Here is a 16,728-nt window from a genome sequence, read left to right as displayed (position 1 = left end):
CGCTACCTTCGGCTCAGGTCATGATCTCAGGGTCCTGGGATCGAGTCCCGCATTGGGCTCTCTGCTCAGCAGGGAGCCTGCTTCCCTTCCTCTCTCTCTGCCTGCCTCTTGCCTACTTGTGATCTCTACTGTCAAATAAATAAATAAAATCTTTAAAAAAAAAAAGAAAAGAAAATGATTGAACTGTATGTCATATGACCATTTAGTAGTTGGGCCAGTCATACAACTGTAAAAAAGCAATTGAGTAACTAAAAACAAAAACAAAAAAACAAAACCACAAAACTATAGTAAGAGAAGATTTAAATGGATGCTTTTATAACTCCTATTACCTCAGGCAATTGGAAAAATGAATGATACACAGGAACCTGCATTTCTATATTGGCTACTACCACGTTTAATCGTAACAATTAATTGTGGGACCCCTGGATGTCTCAGTTGGTTAAGGGTCTGCCTTCAGCTCAGGTCATGATTCTGGGGTCCTGGGATTGAGTCCCACATCTGGCTCCTTGCTTAGTGGGGGAGCCTGTTTCTCCTTCTGCCTCTGCCCCTTCCCCCTGCTCATGCTTGCTCTCTCTGACAAATAAAATCTTTTAAAAAATCTTAACAATTAATTTTACCCAATTAAATATTTATTTATATATAACACATTTACCGTATCACTTCTTAAGATTTTTAGCGACATCTAAGTCCACTGTAGTTTAGATAAGTCATTATTCATTGAACTCATAGTTTCATTTTTCTAATTTAAAAATTTTTGATTCTGTTGACAATTGAAATAATATCCTCTGTTTTGTCATGGTAGCAGGTTTATTACTTGTGACCTATTGCCAGGTGGGTTTGTTTGTTTGTTTGTTTGTTTAAGTAATCCCTACACCCAACTTGGGGCTGGAACTTGCATGCTCTACTAACCGAGCCAGCCAGGCACCCCTTTAAAAGAACTATTAATTAGTGGATATATTCAAATTCCATTTGAAAGTTTTTATGTGCATACTCTCACACGTATGCATGTCCATGGCAAGAGTTGAAATGTTTTAGACTAGTTAAATTACTACTGACATTTGAATTTCAAGTGATTTCCTACAGGTTTTGCTAAACTGTCTAGGATGAATCAATTTAATGCTGTTCCATGTGTTCAGGAAACCAATAGTCCTGCTCTTTCTTTTAAGTTACCAAAGCTCATTTCCTCTGCCCCAGATGAGGTGGACAACAGTCCAATATTGATGACTAAGAAGCTGTCATGACCAGTAAAATCAGAGCCAGCAATTGCATGTACATTTACTGATATCGAATAGAGAACAGATTCAGCAGCTACTCGTTTTACTGCTTTTAAACATATTCAAGATAAGAAAGTCCAGCCAAGATTTTTACTAATTTTTTTCTGATTTCCCAGTTACATTTTTCTGAATGTTTAACTGCCCTAATGTATGGGTCATTTTTCTAAAGAGAGGATTAATTATATTGGGTTTTATCATAGCCAGTAGTTTCCCCAATAACTTCAAAATTCAGATCACCCCGACAGAAGAGTAAATGAGGTCTCACAACATTTTTCTTGTCCACAGTGTTGGTATGAAAGTTTATGAAAGTTGGTATGAAAGTTTATTCTTTTTTTTTTTTAAAGATTTTATTTATTTATTTGACAGAGATCACAAGTAGGCAGAGAGGTGGGCAGAGAGAGAGAGAGGAGGAAGCAGGCTCTCCGCTGAGCAGAGAGCCCGATGCGGGACTCGATCCCAGGACCCTGAGATCATGACCTGAGCCGAAGGCAGCGGCTTAACCCATTGAGCCACCCAGGCGCCCCTGAAAGTTTATTCTGAGTGGAGGATTAAATGTTGTCTTTCCCTAGCTTGATTACTGACTTCTTTTGGATCAAAATAGCTCTACTCGACTTACAGCCAATCCTGTTTTTCCCTTCCATTTAAGCTAGGCTATTTCTAGATTGTACCTAAATGTGTAATCCTCACAAAAGATAAGATAGGTGAAGACAAAACTTTTCTCACCGTTCGGTTTCAGAGGCTGTCACAGGTGAATGAAGTCCAAGAAAAAGCTTTCGTAACATTGAAGATTTTTTAAACCCAGCTGAAACATAACTGAAAATCCACAAGAGGGAGATGCTTGCTAAGTCGCCAGAAGAAAACTCCCACGAGGGACCAGAGAGAGCCTTAGGAGGAGTCATTGGGTTGGCCTGGACTCAGGTTGGGAGGGAGCAGGTGTACATAGTGCCTGGGGGCTGAGGGGGGACTACAGTTGAAGGGAAAAGCAAGCTGGGCTCCGCGTCTCTGACGGCGAAGAGTGTGTCCCTTCTAAGACCACGGGGGAAAGGTAAGAGGGTGTTTCCAAAAAGGTAGCCCCTCAGAGCTGCCTCCTGGTAGTCTCAGAAGAAATGGGGTTGGTTGTCTTTGAAGGCACTTCCGCTTAGCAACCCCACGCGGTTGCTAGGGAGGGGCAGTAGTGGGGATGACCCGGAAGTGGTGGTGTCCCTTTCTCTTTGCCTGCTTTAAGTTTGTCCTATCAGGAACGCCGGGGTGCTCTGCGCCGGGCCGAGGGTGGGGCCAGCGCTAGTGGTTCCGGCTCGGCTCTTACAGCCCCTCGGCTCCTCGCTTTCCCCCTCCCCTCCCTCCCCTCTCCTCCCTCCCGCTCCTGGGAAAGAGAGAAGCCACCACTGCGGGTGGCTGGAGAAGCACTCGGCGGCTCCGGTAGGGTACCGCGCCCGCCCAATCTGAGCCTCGGAGCACTGCCGGACCAGGTACTCACTCCGGATTCGACGGAGTCCGGGAGGCTGGAACCTGAGAGTGTGTGTGTCTGTAGGGACTGGTCGGGGGGCCCTTCTCCGTGTTGGGGAGGGGGCCGCGGAGATCCTGGGTGGGGCGCAGGCCGGCGTGTGTTTCTGTGGCGGGTTGCGGGGGTGGAATGGAGGCTTTGGGGGAGACCGCTTGGGGGAGTTTCGGGTGGCCAGCTCCAGGTTGCGGGGGAGGCGCCCCTTCGGATGCAGAAGACTTCGACTGAAGTGGACCGGAGTTTGCCACCTGGAGGATTCGCTCTGAAAGGGGGAGCATCCTCCCGGGCCAGAAGGGGAGAATGGACCTTGTTCGAGTGGTTGGGGCAGTCCCTTGCTTCCCTTGCCTACCCTTTTGAGACAGAGCAACGGCTTCCAGGGTTGTGGGGGTTGTGAGTCGAGTGGGCACCACGGGGAGCCGCCCTTGGCGGAGCTAGGGCAGAAGAGTGGGTAAGGAGACCTCCCTCCACCCAACTTCCGTGTGCTTCCCTCACTTCTTCCTTTACTGCTCTCTCGCCCCAGAGTCCTACCGGAGCTGTACCTCCCAAGTGGGCAAGCATCATAGCGTAAAAAAGAGGGTGAGGTTCTTTGCCCTTAAATGATACTTCAGATATTTGGAAAGTGCCAGAATGGCATATTCAGCCAGGTCTCCCAGTTCGATGTTAAATCTCATATAAATTATCTTAGAAAAGTGCAACACGGAAAAAGCACCAAACTACAGGCTAGTTGGGCATAGCTTTGTTTGGTAGATATGCATGTTTATAAAAAATAGGCTGGGGGGACCATATAGATGTAGAGGTCTAGGAGAGACATGTTGAGGCAAGCCTCCTTTTCCAATCTCTTACCTGTCAGAATGCCTGTCCTAGTTTAAATGAAGCAGAAAGATCCTCTTCATTTATATTTTAATTAGCGACTGAATTGTAGGTACAGTGTGATAGATGGCTCAGAATAGATACGTGAACGTTCATAGAGACAAGATCCTCAGCTTTTGAGGTCTCTTAATCTTTTAAGGAGATAATTGTGGTCAAGTGGAAGTATTGGCTTTGAGATAGGTAAATCTGGGATTGAACCCAGACTGTGCCACTGGCTAGTTGCTGACCTTGGGCAAGTCATGGGATCTACCGGAGATTTAGTTTCTTCCTAAGTAAAATGAGTTAAAATTTTTACCAATATTTTAAGTGTGTGTGTGTGTATTGTATTTAAATAACAGTCCACTCTAGGGGCACCTTGGTGGCTCAGTGGGTTAAGCCTCAGACTCTTGATCTCAGCTCAGGTCTTGATCTCAGGATGGAGATCAAGCCCGGAGTTGGACTCCACTCACATGGAGTCTTCTTAAAACCAAAAATTAAATAACAGTGCACTTTAAATGGAAGCGCCTTCATTTCTCAGTCTGCAGTCCCTTTCCACAGTGTTTTGTTTTATTTTTTAAAGATTTTATCTATTTGTCAGAGGGAGAGAGAGCGTGCATAAGCAAGGGGAACAGCAGGCAGAGGGAGAAGCAGACTTTTGCTGAGGAAGGAGCCCCGTGCGGGACTCCTTCCAAACCCTGGGATCATGACCTGAGCTGAAGGGAGCTATTTAATGACCAAGCCACCAGGTGTCCCTAAATGTAAGCACCTTCTTTTTTTTTTTTTTTTTTTTTTAAGATTTTATTTTTTCATTTGAAAGACACAGAGAGCACACAAGTAGGGTTGAGGCAGTGGGAGAGAGAAAAGCAGGCTCTCCACTGAACAGGAAGCCTGATGTGGCCCTGATCCCAGAACCTGGAGATCATGACTTGAGCCAAAGGCAGACGTCTAACCATCTGAGCCACCCAGGCACCGCTGTAAACACCTTCTAATTGAAAGATCAATTATTATTAATCTCTCCAGTCAGCATAGCCCAGGATGAGAAGGGAACTGGATAATATTGCAAAAACATATGTATACAATAGGAATTTCAGTGGCTTCTAGAAATTTACCATAAGCAGCATGAAATTCAGTTATTAGTAAGTGCTTTAAACTCTACAAAAGAGAAAACAATATGTGCATTTATTGAAGTGACCATTGTTTGAAAGGTTTTTCTCAGATTTGTAGTGTGTATAGTGTAGATTGATTAAAAAAATTAAAATAATAATGTATATATATTTTCTTTTAAGTTTTTAATTCCAGTTAACATACAGTGTTGTATTAGTTTCAGGTGTGCAATATAATAATTCATGACTTCCATACATATAACTTATATAAAGTTTAATTAGCTTCATATGTCTGAAGAGAATTAAAATTGGGGCATAAAATAGAAAGTAGTTGTAATTTTAAAATTAACATCAACATCAGTAGCATGACTCATCTTAATTAGACTTAAACTATTAGCAATACTTACAGAATTTTTTTTTTAGACATTTAATTTATTTATTTGAGAGAGTACAAGCTGGGGAGAGATACAGAGGGAATGGGATAAGCAGACTCCCTCCTAAGAAGGGAACTGGATTGAGGCTCCTGGGATCATGACCTGAGCCAAAAGCAGATGCTTAACCAACTGAATCACCCAGGTGTCCCTACTTGCAGAATTCTTTTGTATAAAATTCTGTAAAACAAATGAAAATGGAATGAATTTCTGCTTTTAAATCATTCATGATGATAATATAGAACTAAATCTAAGAATAATAAGTTTTTATATTCATTTTATAAATTTATTATTTTTTTATTTTTTAAAAAGATTTTATTTTTATTGATTTATTTATTTGACAGAGGGAGAGAGAGATTGAGATCACAAGTAGGCAGAGAGGAGGCAGAGAGGGGAGAAGCAGGCTTACCACCAAGCAGAGAGCCCAATGCGGGGCTCGATCCCAGGACCCTGAGACCATAACCTAAGCCTAAGGCAGAGGCTTAACCCACTGAGTCACCCAGGCACCCCTCATTTTATAAATGTAAAATGATACAGTTATATGTAACCTATTCTGTCAGATTATCAACTAATAGTGTTTGCTTTTTTTTAAGATTATTTATTTATTTATTTGACAGAGATCACAAGCAGGCAGAGAGGCAGGCAGAGAGAGAGAGAGGAGGAAGCAGGCTCCCCACTAAGTAGAGAGCCCGATGCGGGGCTCGATCCCAGGACCCTGGAATCGTGACCCGAGCCGAAGGCAGAGGCTTTAACCTATTGAGCCACCCAGGTGCCCCTATATTTTGAATTATTAAAGAATATTATTATTTTTTAAGAAGATTTTATTTATTTATTTGACACACAGATATCACAAGTAGGCAGAGAGGCAGGCAGAGAGAGAGGAGGAAGTAGGTGCCCCACCACGCAGAGAGCCCAATGCGGGGCTCGATCCTAGGACCCCAAGATCATGACCTGAGTTGAAGGCAACTGAACCACCCAGGTGCCCCAAAGAATATTATTTTTAAAGAGTTGAAATTATATTTTTGCTACACTTAAACAGAGTTTTTTGGTAAGATTATTCAGGTTTCTAAATGGCTTTTCTGAGAGTATAAAGTCTTTTTTTTTTTTTTTTTTTTTTTGGTATAAACTCTTTAGTGTATACATAAGCTTTTAGCCGTGTTTCCCTGGATCATCATTTTTAATCATCTTTTAGGCCTTAAAATTGAAGCTGTATTATTTTGCTTTGGTAAAGCTATCAGAAGCTCCCATTTCCCCCCTATATTCTTTTTTTTTTTTTTTTAAGATTTTATTTATTTATTTGACAGAGAGAGATTACAATTAGGCAGAGAGGCAGGCAGAGATAGAGAGGAGGAAGCAGGCTCCCTGCTGAGCAGAGAGCCCGATGCGGGACTCGATCCCAGGACCCTGAGATCATGACCTGAGCCGAAGGCAGCGTCTCAACCCACTGAGCCACCCAGGCGCCCCCCCCCCCCTATATTCTGATAGAACTTTATTACTGAATTAAATTTACTTTGGGATATGAGGTAGGATACTAGCTGTTAGAGGAAAAATATCTGCCTAAATAGTAGGCAATATTAGAGACCACTGGGGCACTTTTCTCAGTGACCTTTTCCACTCAAAGTATGTGGCCCTTACGGGGATCTTTGCAGTTGTCAGTTTTGGAATTTGCTTGTCAGGAAATCTAAAAATGACTAAATGTTTCTTTACTGTTGCATCTCTTGAATGATATCAAAAAAATTTAGGAAAGATTGGGAAGATTTATATAAGCATATGCTGGAAACATATAAGGAACAAAGTACAGTTAATTTTACTGGTGTTGCCAATTTGGTAGTAAAGAGTTACTGTGGAAATGTTTAAAAAATGCCAAGTAGTGCTTTATTCGAACCAAATGAATAGTCTTCCAGAGCTTGTTGCTTTTTTAAAAGTATATTGCTTTCTGAAGATACGATTTGGTCTCTATTAGGGATAAATAATCACTGCAACTGTATAAAGAAAAAAAAGGTTGATATCACAGACAGATTTTAATATCATCAGTCTTGGTAGAAATTGCTTTTCAGTGGCTTTAGATAAAGAAGTGGATTTTCATGAAAGAACTTCAGAATTTGTGGCATGATAGTTTTTCTCTTTTTAACCTCTAAGTTATCTGTACTCATTTCTGCCTAATTAGAAACTTTGAGAAGCTGGAGGTTAAAAAAATGAAATTACTTCAGAATTACCATTTTAAGTTTTGTGGATTACTTATTTGGAGAGCTAAATTGGATCTTGACATTATTGGGATTATGTTCAAGATGGACTCAGGAAAAAAATCAGATGCCATCTGTTTCAGATTCCTTATTCCCTCACCCCTTCATGTTTTATGGCTTTGAATTCATCAGATTATTTTTTAAAAATAAAGATCCTCAGTAGATTTAGATTATGTAATTTCAGCTGTATCAGTGAACATGTAACTAAAAGAACTTGGATTTTTATATTACACAAAAAGATCACAGACAACGGCTAAAAGTAAGTCATTTCAAACTATATGAACATTAGGTAGTCATCTTTGTCATCATTCACTTAAACCATTTTTGTCAACACTTGTTGCTGGAAGTTGCTTAAAAAATGGATTATGGAGATACAGAATAAATCTTTTATTCTCTCATGTTATATCTAGAAGAGAAGCTTTTGCTGAGGATTTTTTGTATTTAGCGGTAAGTCCTCTTAAATTTAATCTTTCAGTAGGGAGTTTTGCCTTACCATATGCCATTTGCTATTATTTTCATCTAAATGGCACCATATAGTTCATAGGCCACATACTTGGATTTTTTCAGTCCGGATCTTCATAAATCCTGAGGATAGGCTTTTGGGTTTACTGAGCTGGAAAAGACCATTATTTATTCGGGTTACAGTAGTTGGCACCTGGCATAGACTAGAAACACCCAGGCATCTTTGAGAAACCATAAAATACTACTAGCATGGTCTCTTAGAAATGGACTGGAGAGAGAGCAATCTGGATAGAAGAGTGCCATGCTTTGTCTGCAGCAGAAATGTTCTGATATTATAGGAAGACTAATGGCCTGCCCCGATACTCCCGTAGTCTCTTCCTCACCAGAAACTCCAAGTGGGCAGTGTAGTTGTGGCAAGGGCTAGGGTGTCAGGGATGGGAATTGTTCTTCAATAATTGCTCACCCATCACAATGGAGGCAAAGACATACTGGGGAAAGGGATATTCTCTTGGATTTTGCCTTGGCCAGAGAAGCTGAGTGAAAAGGTAGCCTTTGCCTTTGCCACCAAAGACAACTTGGTGCAACACCTCTGGGTGCTGGGTAAGCCTGTCAAAATGCTATAGTTTCTTCATTAAAATGACATATAAAATTTCCAAGGAATAATATAGCATTGGATGCACACTGATTTCTGTAGTTTACATTTTCTAACATAGAAAAAGGGGTGTTGAGGGCTTATGGGCCTCTAAATGAAAGTACTGTACATGACGTTTTCCTTGTGTTTTATACATATATATATATATATACACACACACACACACACATACATATATATATACACATACACACATACATATATATATGTACTGATACATATTGTCTGCTGGCATTAATGAGTGGTGTGAAAATATTTTTTAAGTTTTGGGTGTGTGTGTGTGTGTGTGTGTGTCTGTATGTATGTGTAATGTCCATGGTAATCATCAGATTTCATTTTAGTTCTTCAGGCTAAATTGCTAACCATAGCTGTGGTCGAGCAGTTCTTAGCTGGAATTTTTTCCTCCATTTCTTAGATGTTACTCTCTCATGTAGGTGGTAGTGAGCAAGGGTATGACTAATGCTAGGAAAAAGGCAAGGGGTTTAAAGTTAATTTTTTAAAAAATTTAAATAGGTTTAAATTTGATTTTATTTAAAGTTAATTTCTTTCACTGTTCTCAAATTTCTGTAGCCTAAAGTAATAATATATCCTATCCAAAGATATTTGTTTTGTTTTTTTTGAAAGATTTTTTAATTTACTTTATTTGACAGATAGAGATCACAAGTAGGCAGAGAGGCAGGCAGAGAGAGAGAGGAGGAAGCAGGCTCCCTGCCGAGCAGAGAGCCTGATGTGGGGCTCGATCCCAGGATTCTGGGATCATGACCTGAGCTGAAGGCAGAGGCTTTAACCCACTGTGCCACCCACTGAGCCACCAGCCCCCCCCTTCGGTTTTTTTTTTTTTTTTTAATTAAGACTTTTTTTTTTTTAACATTTTAAAATTTACAGAATAGTTGAGCAGGTAGAATTCCATATTTCCATATCCACAAAACTACATTCCATCCATTTCCCCAATTATTAACATCTTGTGTTAGTGTGATACATTCATTACAATTAATGTATAATATTGATACATTATTATTAACTGTAACACACTATTTCTTATTAAGGTTTACTCTTTGTGTTGTATGTATTTAAGGTTTATCCATGTCTTTTTGTGGCTTGATAGCTCCTATAGGTAAATGCCTAGGAGCTTGATTGGTGGATTGTATGGTAAACATATATTTAATTTTATAGGAAACTGCCAAACTGTCTTCCAAAGTGGTTTTATCATTTTGCCTTCCCTTCAGCAATGAATGAGTATTCCTATTGCTCTACATCCTTGCCAGAATTGGTATGATCAGTTTTTTGTACTTTAGCCATTCTAATATGTGGTGTTTTTTTTTTTAAAGATTATTTATTTATTTATTTATTTGGTGGAGAAATCACAAGTAGGCAAACGTAGGCAGAGAGGCAGGCAGAGAGAGAGGGAGAAGCAGGCTCCCTGCTGAGCAGAGAGCCTGATGTTTGGCTCAATCCTAGACTCTGGGATCATGACCTGAGCTGAAGGCGAGGCTTAACCCACTGAGCCACCCAGGTGCCCTTTCTAAATAATGTGTTTTAATTTGCAGTTTCCTAATGACATAAAATGTTGAGCACCATGCCTATTGGCCATCTACATATCTTCTTTGGTGAGGTGTCCACTCTTCTGTCTGTTAAATTGGGTTGTTTGTTTTCTTATTGTTGAGTTTTAAGTGTTCCTTGTTTAATTTGGATACATATTTTTATCAGATACGGTTTTTTGCAAATATTTTTATAGATGTCGTTTTTTTGCAAATTTTTTTCCCAATCTGTGGTTTGCCTCTTTATTCTCTTGTCTTTCATAGTATAAAAGTTTTAAATGCTAATGAAGTCCATCTTATCAAGTTTTTCTTTCATTGAGTATGCTTTTGGTATTGCATCTAAAAACTCATTGCCAAACTCAAGGTTATATACATTTGTTCTGTGTGATCTTCAAGAGTTTTTATAATTTTACATTTTACACTAAGTTCCCAGGTCCATTTTTATTTATTTATTTATTTATTTATTTAAGATTTTATTTTTATTTGTCAGAGAGAGAGACGGAGAGAGAGCGAGCATAGGCAGACAGAGTGGTAGGCAGAGACAGAGGGAGAAGCAGGCTCCCTGCCGAGCAAGGAGCCCGATGTGGGACTCGATCCCAGGATGCTGGGATCATGACCTGAGCCGAAGGCAGCGGCCTAACCAACTGAGCCACCCAGGTGCCCCCCAGGTCCATTTTTAAAAAAAGATCCATTTTGAGGGCACCTGGGTGGCTCAGTTGGTTAAGTTACTGCCTTTGGCTTAGGTCGTGATCCTAGGGTCCTGGAATTGAGTCCCACGTCAGGCTCCCTGCTTCTCCCTCTATCTCTGTTGCTCCCCTTGCTTGTGCTCTCCTGTTCTCTGTTCCATCAAATAAATAAATAAAATCTTAAAGAAAAAACAAAAAGATCCACTTTGAGCTAATTTTTGTGAAAGGTTTAAGGACCGTGTGTCTATTGATATTTTTGCACAAGAGTGTTCATTTGTGGGCGCCTGGGTGGCTCAGTGGGTTAAGCCGCTGCCTTCAGCTCAGGTCATGATCTCAGGGTCCTGGGATCGAGTCCCGCATCGGGCTCTCTGCTCAGCAGGAAGCCTGCTTCCCTCTCTCTCTGCCTGCCTCTCCATCTACTTGTGATTTCTCTCTGTCAAATAAATAAATAAAATCTTAAAAAAAAATAGTGTTCATTTGTTTTATAAAAATGTTTCTACTCAGAAAATGTTAATGTGGTATTTTTAAGAAAGACTTTTTCTAAAGATTTTATTTTTAGGTAATCTCTGTACCCAGTGTGGGTCTCCAGCTTACAACCCCGAGATCAAGAGTTGCATGCTCTATTGACAGAGTCAGCCAGGTGCCCCCTAAAAAGATTTTGTTTTATTTTTTAAGGATTTTCTTATTTATTTAAGAGAGAGAGCACGTACATGTGTGAGCAAGGCTAGGGGCAGAGGGAGGGAGAGAGAGAGAGCATCCTTAAGCAGACTCCCTGCTGAACACAGAGGCCTACTTGGGGCTCCATTCCATGACCCTGAGATCATGACCTGAGCCGAAACCAAGAGTCTGACGCTTAACCGACAGCCACCTAGGTGCCCCCAAAGACTATTGTTTAAGGGCAGTTTTAGGTTCACAACAAAATTGAAAGGAACAAAACAGATTTCCCGTAAACTTTGTGTACTATACATGTATGGCCTCCCCCATCCTCTTCACCAGAGTGGTACATTTGTTACAGTTGATGAATAAATTGACACATTTAATGAACTCTATTGACACATCATAATCACCGGAAGTCCATAGTAGCTTAGGATTCATTCTTTGTTTTATACAATCTATGGGTTTGTAAAAGTGTATACTATCCATCATTTAATATACAGAGTGCTTTCAATTTCCTAGAAATCTTCTGTGCTCTGCCAGTTCAAGCTTCCCTTTTGCCTCTAGCCCCGGGGTGCATTTTTTTTTTAAGAAATAAAAATGAATAAAATAATGTGGGAGTGGTTTTGAAAAGAGATTTTCCTTATATTGTCAGATGTAATTAGAAGCATTGTTCAGAGTCTGAATTTCCCTTTCAAAAAGATTATGTTAGATATTAGGCGTTAATCAACAGGTGCTTAATTCTTTGAGATATGTAATTGGGTATTAAGAAGTGTGATCCTGGCCATATGACAGTTGTATGTGATAACAGGGCTTGAGGGAGATCTAAATTCAGAATTTTTGAACTATTACTAAAGTTAAAGTCCTTTGCCACTTGCCTTTTATTGTTGTGCAGGGTATTATGTAGATTTCTTGATGCCCTTTCTGGTTTTTGCTTCTTTCTGTTACACTGGTTGAAGACTATCCAGATGCTTGAGCAGGCAAAGATCGTGGTTGCCTGATTATTTCTAGTTTGCATTCAGAGGGAATAGCTGTTCTAAATCTAATAAAATGCTTTCCTGAGACACTCTTTCTTATATAGCCTAAGTAGTAATTGTTAGCTAGAATCTACTTTTATTTGGTTTTATTAACTATCCTTTCCTGCACTTCTAGGGCACCTTCCATTTTTCTAGAACATCTTAACCTTAATTGTTATTTTGACCTCTAAATATTCTGGCCATCTAAGGTATGATGCAAAAACTGTTTAGTAACCCCATGTTTGATGGGTTTTATTTGCTTCTTCACCTAGTTAATTAACAATAGACACAAGGAATGATCTGTTTGTGTGAAAGCATTTAGGTTTTCCAGAGATAGATGCTTTCCAAATCTATCAGTGTGTAAGCTTACTTTCTCTTTAATGGGATTCATCTGGTTAATGCTTGTGTTTCTTGAGTTCCATAGATTATGGAATCATAAAGCTAAAAGAAAACATAGAGATAGTCTATGTAGACCCTTTGGTTTTACAACTGAGATTACTGAAGTGTAGAGAGGCTAAGTGATGAGCTCAAGATGGAATAGCAAATGAGTGAGACTGGAACCCAGATCTCCTGACTCCCAGTCCAGTCCTACTTCTAAGAACTCATTCATTTTAGCTTATGGAGAAATTATAATTTTATAAGAGGTACATTTTCCAGAAAATTTAAGTGGACTATTAAACTATAGTTACATGGGATGCCTGGGTGGCTCAGTGGGTTAAGCCTCTGCCTTCAGCTCAGGTCATGATCCTCAGGGTCCTGGGATCAAGCCCCACATCGGGCTCTCTGCTGAGCCTCTTCCTCCTCTCTCTCTGTCTACCTACTCATGATCTCTCTCTGTCAAAATAAAATAAATAAAAATTAAAAAAAAAACTACAGTTACAGCAGTAAACCAAATTTTTGGTTGAATTCCTAATTTCTGAAATGTCGAGGGAGTTAGTGTGTATTTCTTAAAGTGCCAGGTGTCACTTGGTCTTTAGTTACAAGCAAATTTGTCATTTTTCACATTCTGGATAGAAACTGGCTAATTAAAAAATAATGAAGATATTGTAGCCTATATTTTGTAAGCACACATTCCACTGCATTAAAATGAATCTTAACATATTTTTTTTGCACAGTGGAAATAATCTGTTAATATTTAATGTCGGAAAGCAACAGTAGAATTCTGCTTTATGTGGTGGTGTATTTATAAAACTGGAATGGAGTGTTACGTAAAACTAAAAGTACGGATTAATTTAATATGCATCTGGTGAATTCAGGGCTTGAAGGATGCACATCTGTTGAGAAAACAAATCATAGAACTATTCAGAGCTTCAGCATCTTTAAATATGTGTGCTTTGATTCTCTTTAACTGTTTTGAAACAGTCTTTAATGGATTTCGACAAGGCTATTTGCTCTAAGGAAGCAACTGTGAAGTGATTTATGATGCTTTTAATCATTTTACTATTCCCCACAGCATTTTGATAATTAGTATTTTTCTTTTAAATTTAGTTATTGGGGATGGAAGGAGTTAAATAATCACCATAACAAAATAAGCTTGTTGTAGAACTGTATTTAAAAAAAAAAAAGAAGAAGAAGAACCATAGTTTCCTGGTTTGGATAAATTAGAAATACTTTAATATTCTGACTTCTAACTTAAATCCATTATCAATGAAGAAATAACCACAGAGTTCCTAACAGTGTATTCATCATGCTAGGGCTGTAGAAATACAGAAATTGAAGATAAGATTATTTATCAAGTTGGAGAAACAAGACTTAAAATGGTAGGGTGAGAGTAGTACAATCCAATAAGTAAATGAGTGCAAACTTGTTAATATAATCTGGGAATACTGTAGGAATTTTGAGGGGAGAACATTCAGTTCATAGTCCTGATGGGCAGGAGATTGAAGGTAAAGTAGTGGATCTCAGCTCTGGCAGCTCTTTAGAATCCTTTGGGGGAAACTTTTCCCAGGATCATTTGAATCAGAATCTTGGGAAGGTGCCTCCATAGTTTGTGAAAAAGCTTTTCCATTGTAGTGTGCAGGGAGTGCTGGGAACCACAAGCTTAAGAGAGAAAGGATTTGAGTAAGCAAGGAAGTGTTTGCAGGCAGCTAAGGTAAGCAGTGAGGGAGACCTGGGCATAGCCCGTGAAAAGACTAATCCAATCAAAGCTGTGTGTGCCACTTAGAGAGTAGACAAAAATAAACTTAAGGAGGCAGAATGGGGCCATACAAGAGTACTACTTCTCAGAGTGTGGTTCCTCAAGCAGTGTTCGCATCACCTGGACATTTATTATAAATGCAGATTTTGAGGCCTGCTGTAGATCTGCTGAATTGGAAACTACGGGTGGGGTCCACCAATCTGTTTGAACAAACACTTCAGATGATTCTGATGTACACTGAAGTTTGAGAAACAGCTGTTAATAGAGGATAATGAATGTCAGGTGGAGGAAGTTAGATTTGATGTTGACATTAAGTAGAGACCCATAAAAGTTTTTTAAGCTGGGGAGTTAACAGCATGCATTTGTATGTCTGGTAAATGCAGATGAAGGTAAATCTGATGGTGATGTGCAGAGTCCTTTGGACTCCTAAAAGATAGGAATGAAGAAAGCCAGTTGAGGCACAGACATAATCTAATGGATATAATCAAGCAGCCATGAGGGTTTCTTCTAGGGAATTATTAGTGAAAACACAGAATAGTAATAATAGTGATGGTAGTTTGAATATTTATGAAATGGTCAGTATGCTAAATGCTTTGGCCATATTATCTCACTTTTTTTCTCATAATAAGCTCCTGAAGTGTGGCCATTACTACACTTCTACAGATTGAGCAATGAGGCCAAGAATGGAAACTACTTCTGAAGTTCATGTTGCTAATAAGGCATACACACAGGATGTCAAGTTCAAGTATCTCTACCTCTAAAGCCTCCTATTTTTTATTTTTTTAAAAAAGATTTTATTTATTTATTTGACAGAGAAATCACAAGTAGGCAGAGCAGCAGGCAGAGGGAGAGGAAGAAGCAGGCTCCCCGCTGAGCAGAGAGCCTGATACAGGGCTCCATCCCAGAACCCTGGGATCATGACCTGAGCCAAATGCAGAGGCTTAACCCACTGAGCCACCCAGGTGCCCCTAAAGCCTCTTTTTAAACAAACAGCTAGTAATATCTGGAGACCAAGAAATAAATAAAACTGACTCAAAAAAATTTTTAATCCTAGGTGACATATAGCAAGGGGAAGTCACTGTCAGAAGGGAAATAGTGCTCACAGTAGGTAACAGGGCAAGTCAGACTGTTGGGTCCCCAGTGTTGGGTACAAGACCACTTGAATCTATTTTTTAAAAGTGATTGTGAAAGATAACTAATGGAAATTTTTGTATTGTGATTTTTAGATACAAAATTTGAAGTAACTTGTGGTAGCTGAGTTTTCAGGTTTTGTTTGACCTTTTTGTTCATGGTGACTAAATTAGAAGAGCCACCTCATCTAGCTTTTAAAAATATCTTTTATTAGATTTCAGAGTATATAAGTCCATGAATAATATATGCTTGGGAAGCTTTGTATAATACTGCTTTTCTCTCTCTAAAGAAATACTGTGATTTAGAAAATGTCAAGAGCATATTTTCTTTTTTAAAGATTTTACTTATTATTTATTTGAGAGAGAGAGAGAAAGAATGAGCACACAGGCAGAGGGAGAAGGAGAAGCAGATTCCCCGCTGAGTAGGAAGCCTGATGCAGGGCTTGATCCCAGGACTCTGAGATCTGACCTGAGTCAAAGGCAGCTGCTTAACCCACTGAGCCACCCAGACACCCCTGTTAGGAGCACCTTAATCTTAAAATGGTGTGGGAGTTTTGTTTTGTTGTTGTTGTTGTTTTTTAAATTCAAGTTGGTTAACATAGAGTGTAGTATTCGGTTCAGGAGTCGAGTTTAGTGATTCATCACCTATGTGAAACACTCAGTGCTCATCCCAACAAGTGCCCTTATTAATCCCTACCCCCCATCCACCTCCCCTCCAGCAACCCTCAGTTTGTCTTCTGAACTCTAGTCTCTAATGGTTGGCTTCCTTTTTGTTTGTATCGTCTTTTTCCTTCCCTCCCCTGTGTTCATCTGTTTTGTTTCTTAAATTCCACATATGGGTGAAATCATGGTGTTTGTCTTTCTCTGACATATTTCGCTTAGCATCATACACTGTGGTTCCATCCATGTTGTTGTAGTTGCAAGATTTCATTCTTTTTGTTGACTGAGTAATTTTTCATTTACACACACGCGTGCATGCGCTCGCTCTCTCTCTCTATCTCTCCACATCTTCTTTATCCATTTTATCCATTCATCTGTTGAAGGACATTTGA

At 39.6% G+C, this 16,728-nt stretch overlaps 1 protein-coding gene across 5 annotated transcripts in view; it reads left to right on the top strand.

Moving 5' to 3' along the window:
* The first annotated feature begins 2,481 nt into the window (after positions 1-2,481).
* Positions 2,482-16,728, top strand: part of CSNK1G1 (casein kinase 1 gamma 1) — a 197,060-nt gene continuing 182,813 nt past the window's right edge. For 2 of the 5 annotated variants that reach the window (XM_059372231.1, XM_059372232.1), the window contains exon 1: positions 2,484-2,743. The gene's annotated coding sequence lies outside the window, so the exon portion shown is untranslated. Of the gene's footprint in view, positions 2,744-16,728 lie in introns of all 5 variants that reach the window. The other 3 variants (XM_059372234.1, XM_059372235.1, XM_059372233.1) reach the window with 3 other exon arrangements.

The sequence above is a fragment of the Mustela nigripes genome, chromosome 13 (assembly GCF_022355385.1).
Source record: "Mustela nigripes isolate SB6536 chromosome 13, MUSNIG.SB6536, whole genome shotgun sequence".
Classification (NCBI taxonomy): domain Eukaryota; kingdom Metazoa; phylum Chordata; class Mammalia; order Carnivora; family Mustelidae; genus Mustela; species Mustela nigripes.
The sequence above is the reverse complement of the archived record's forward strand: the minus strand, read 5'-3'. Positions and strand labels throughout refer to the sequence as shown.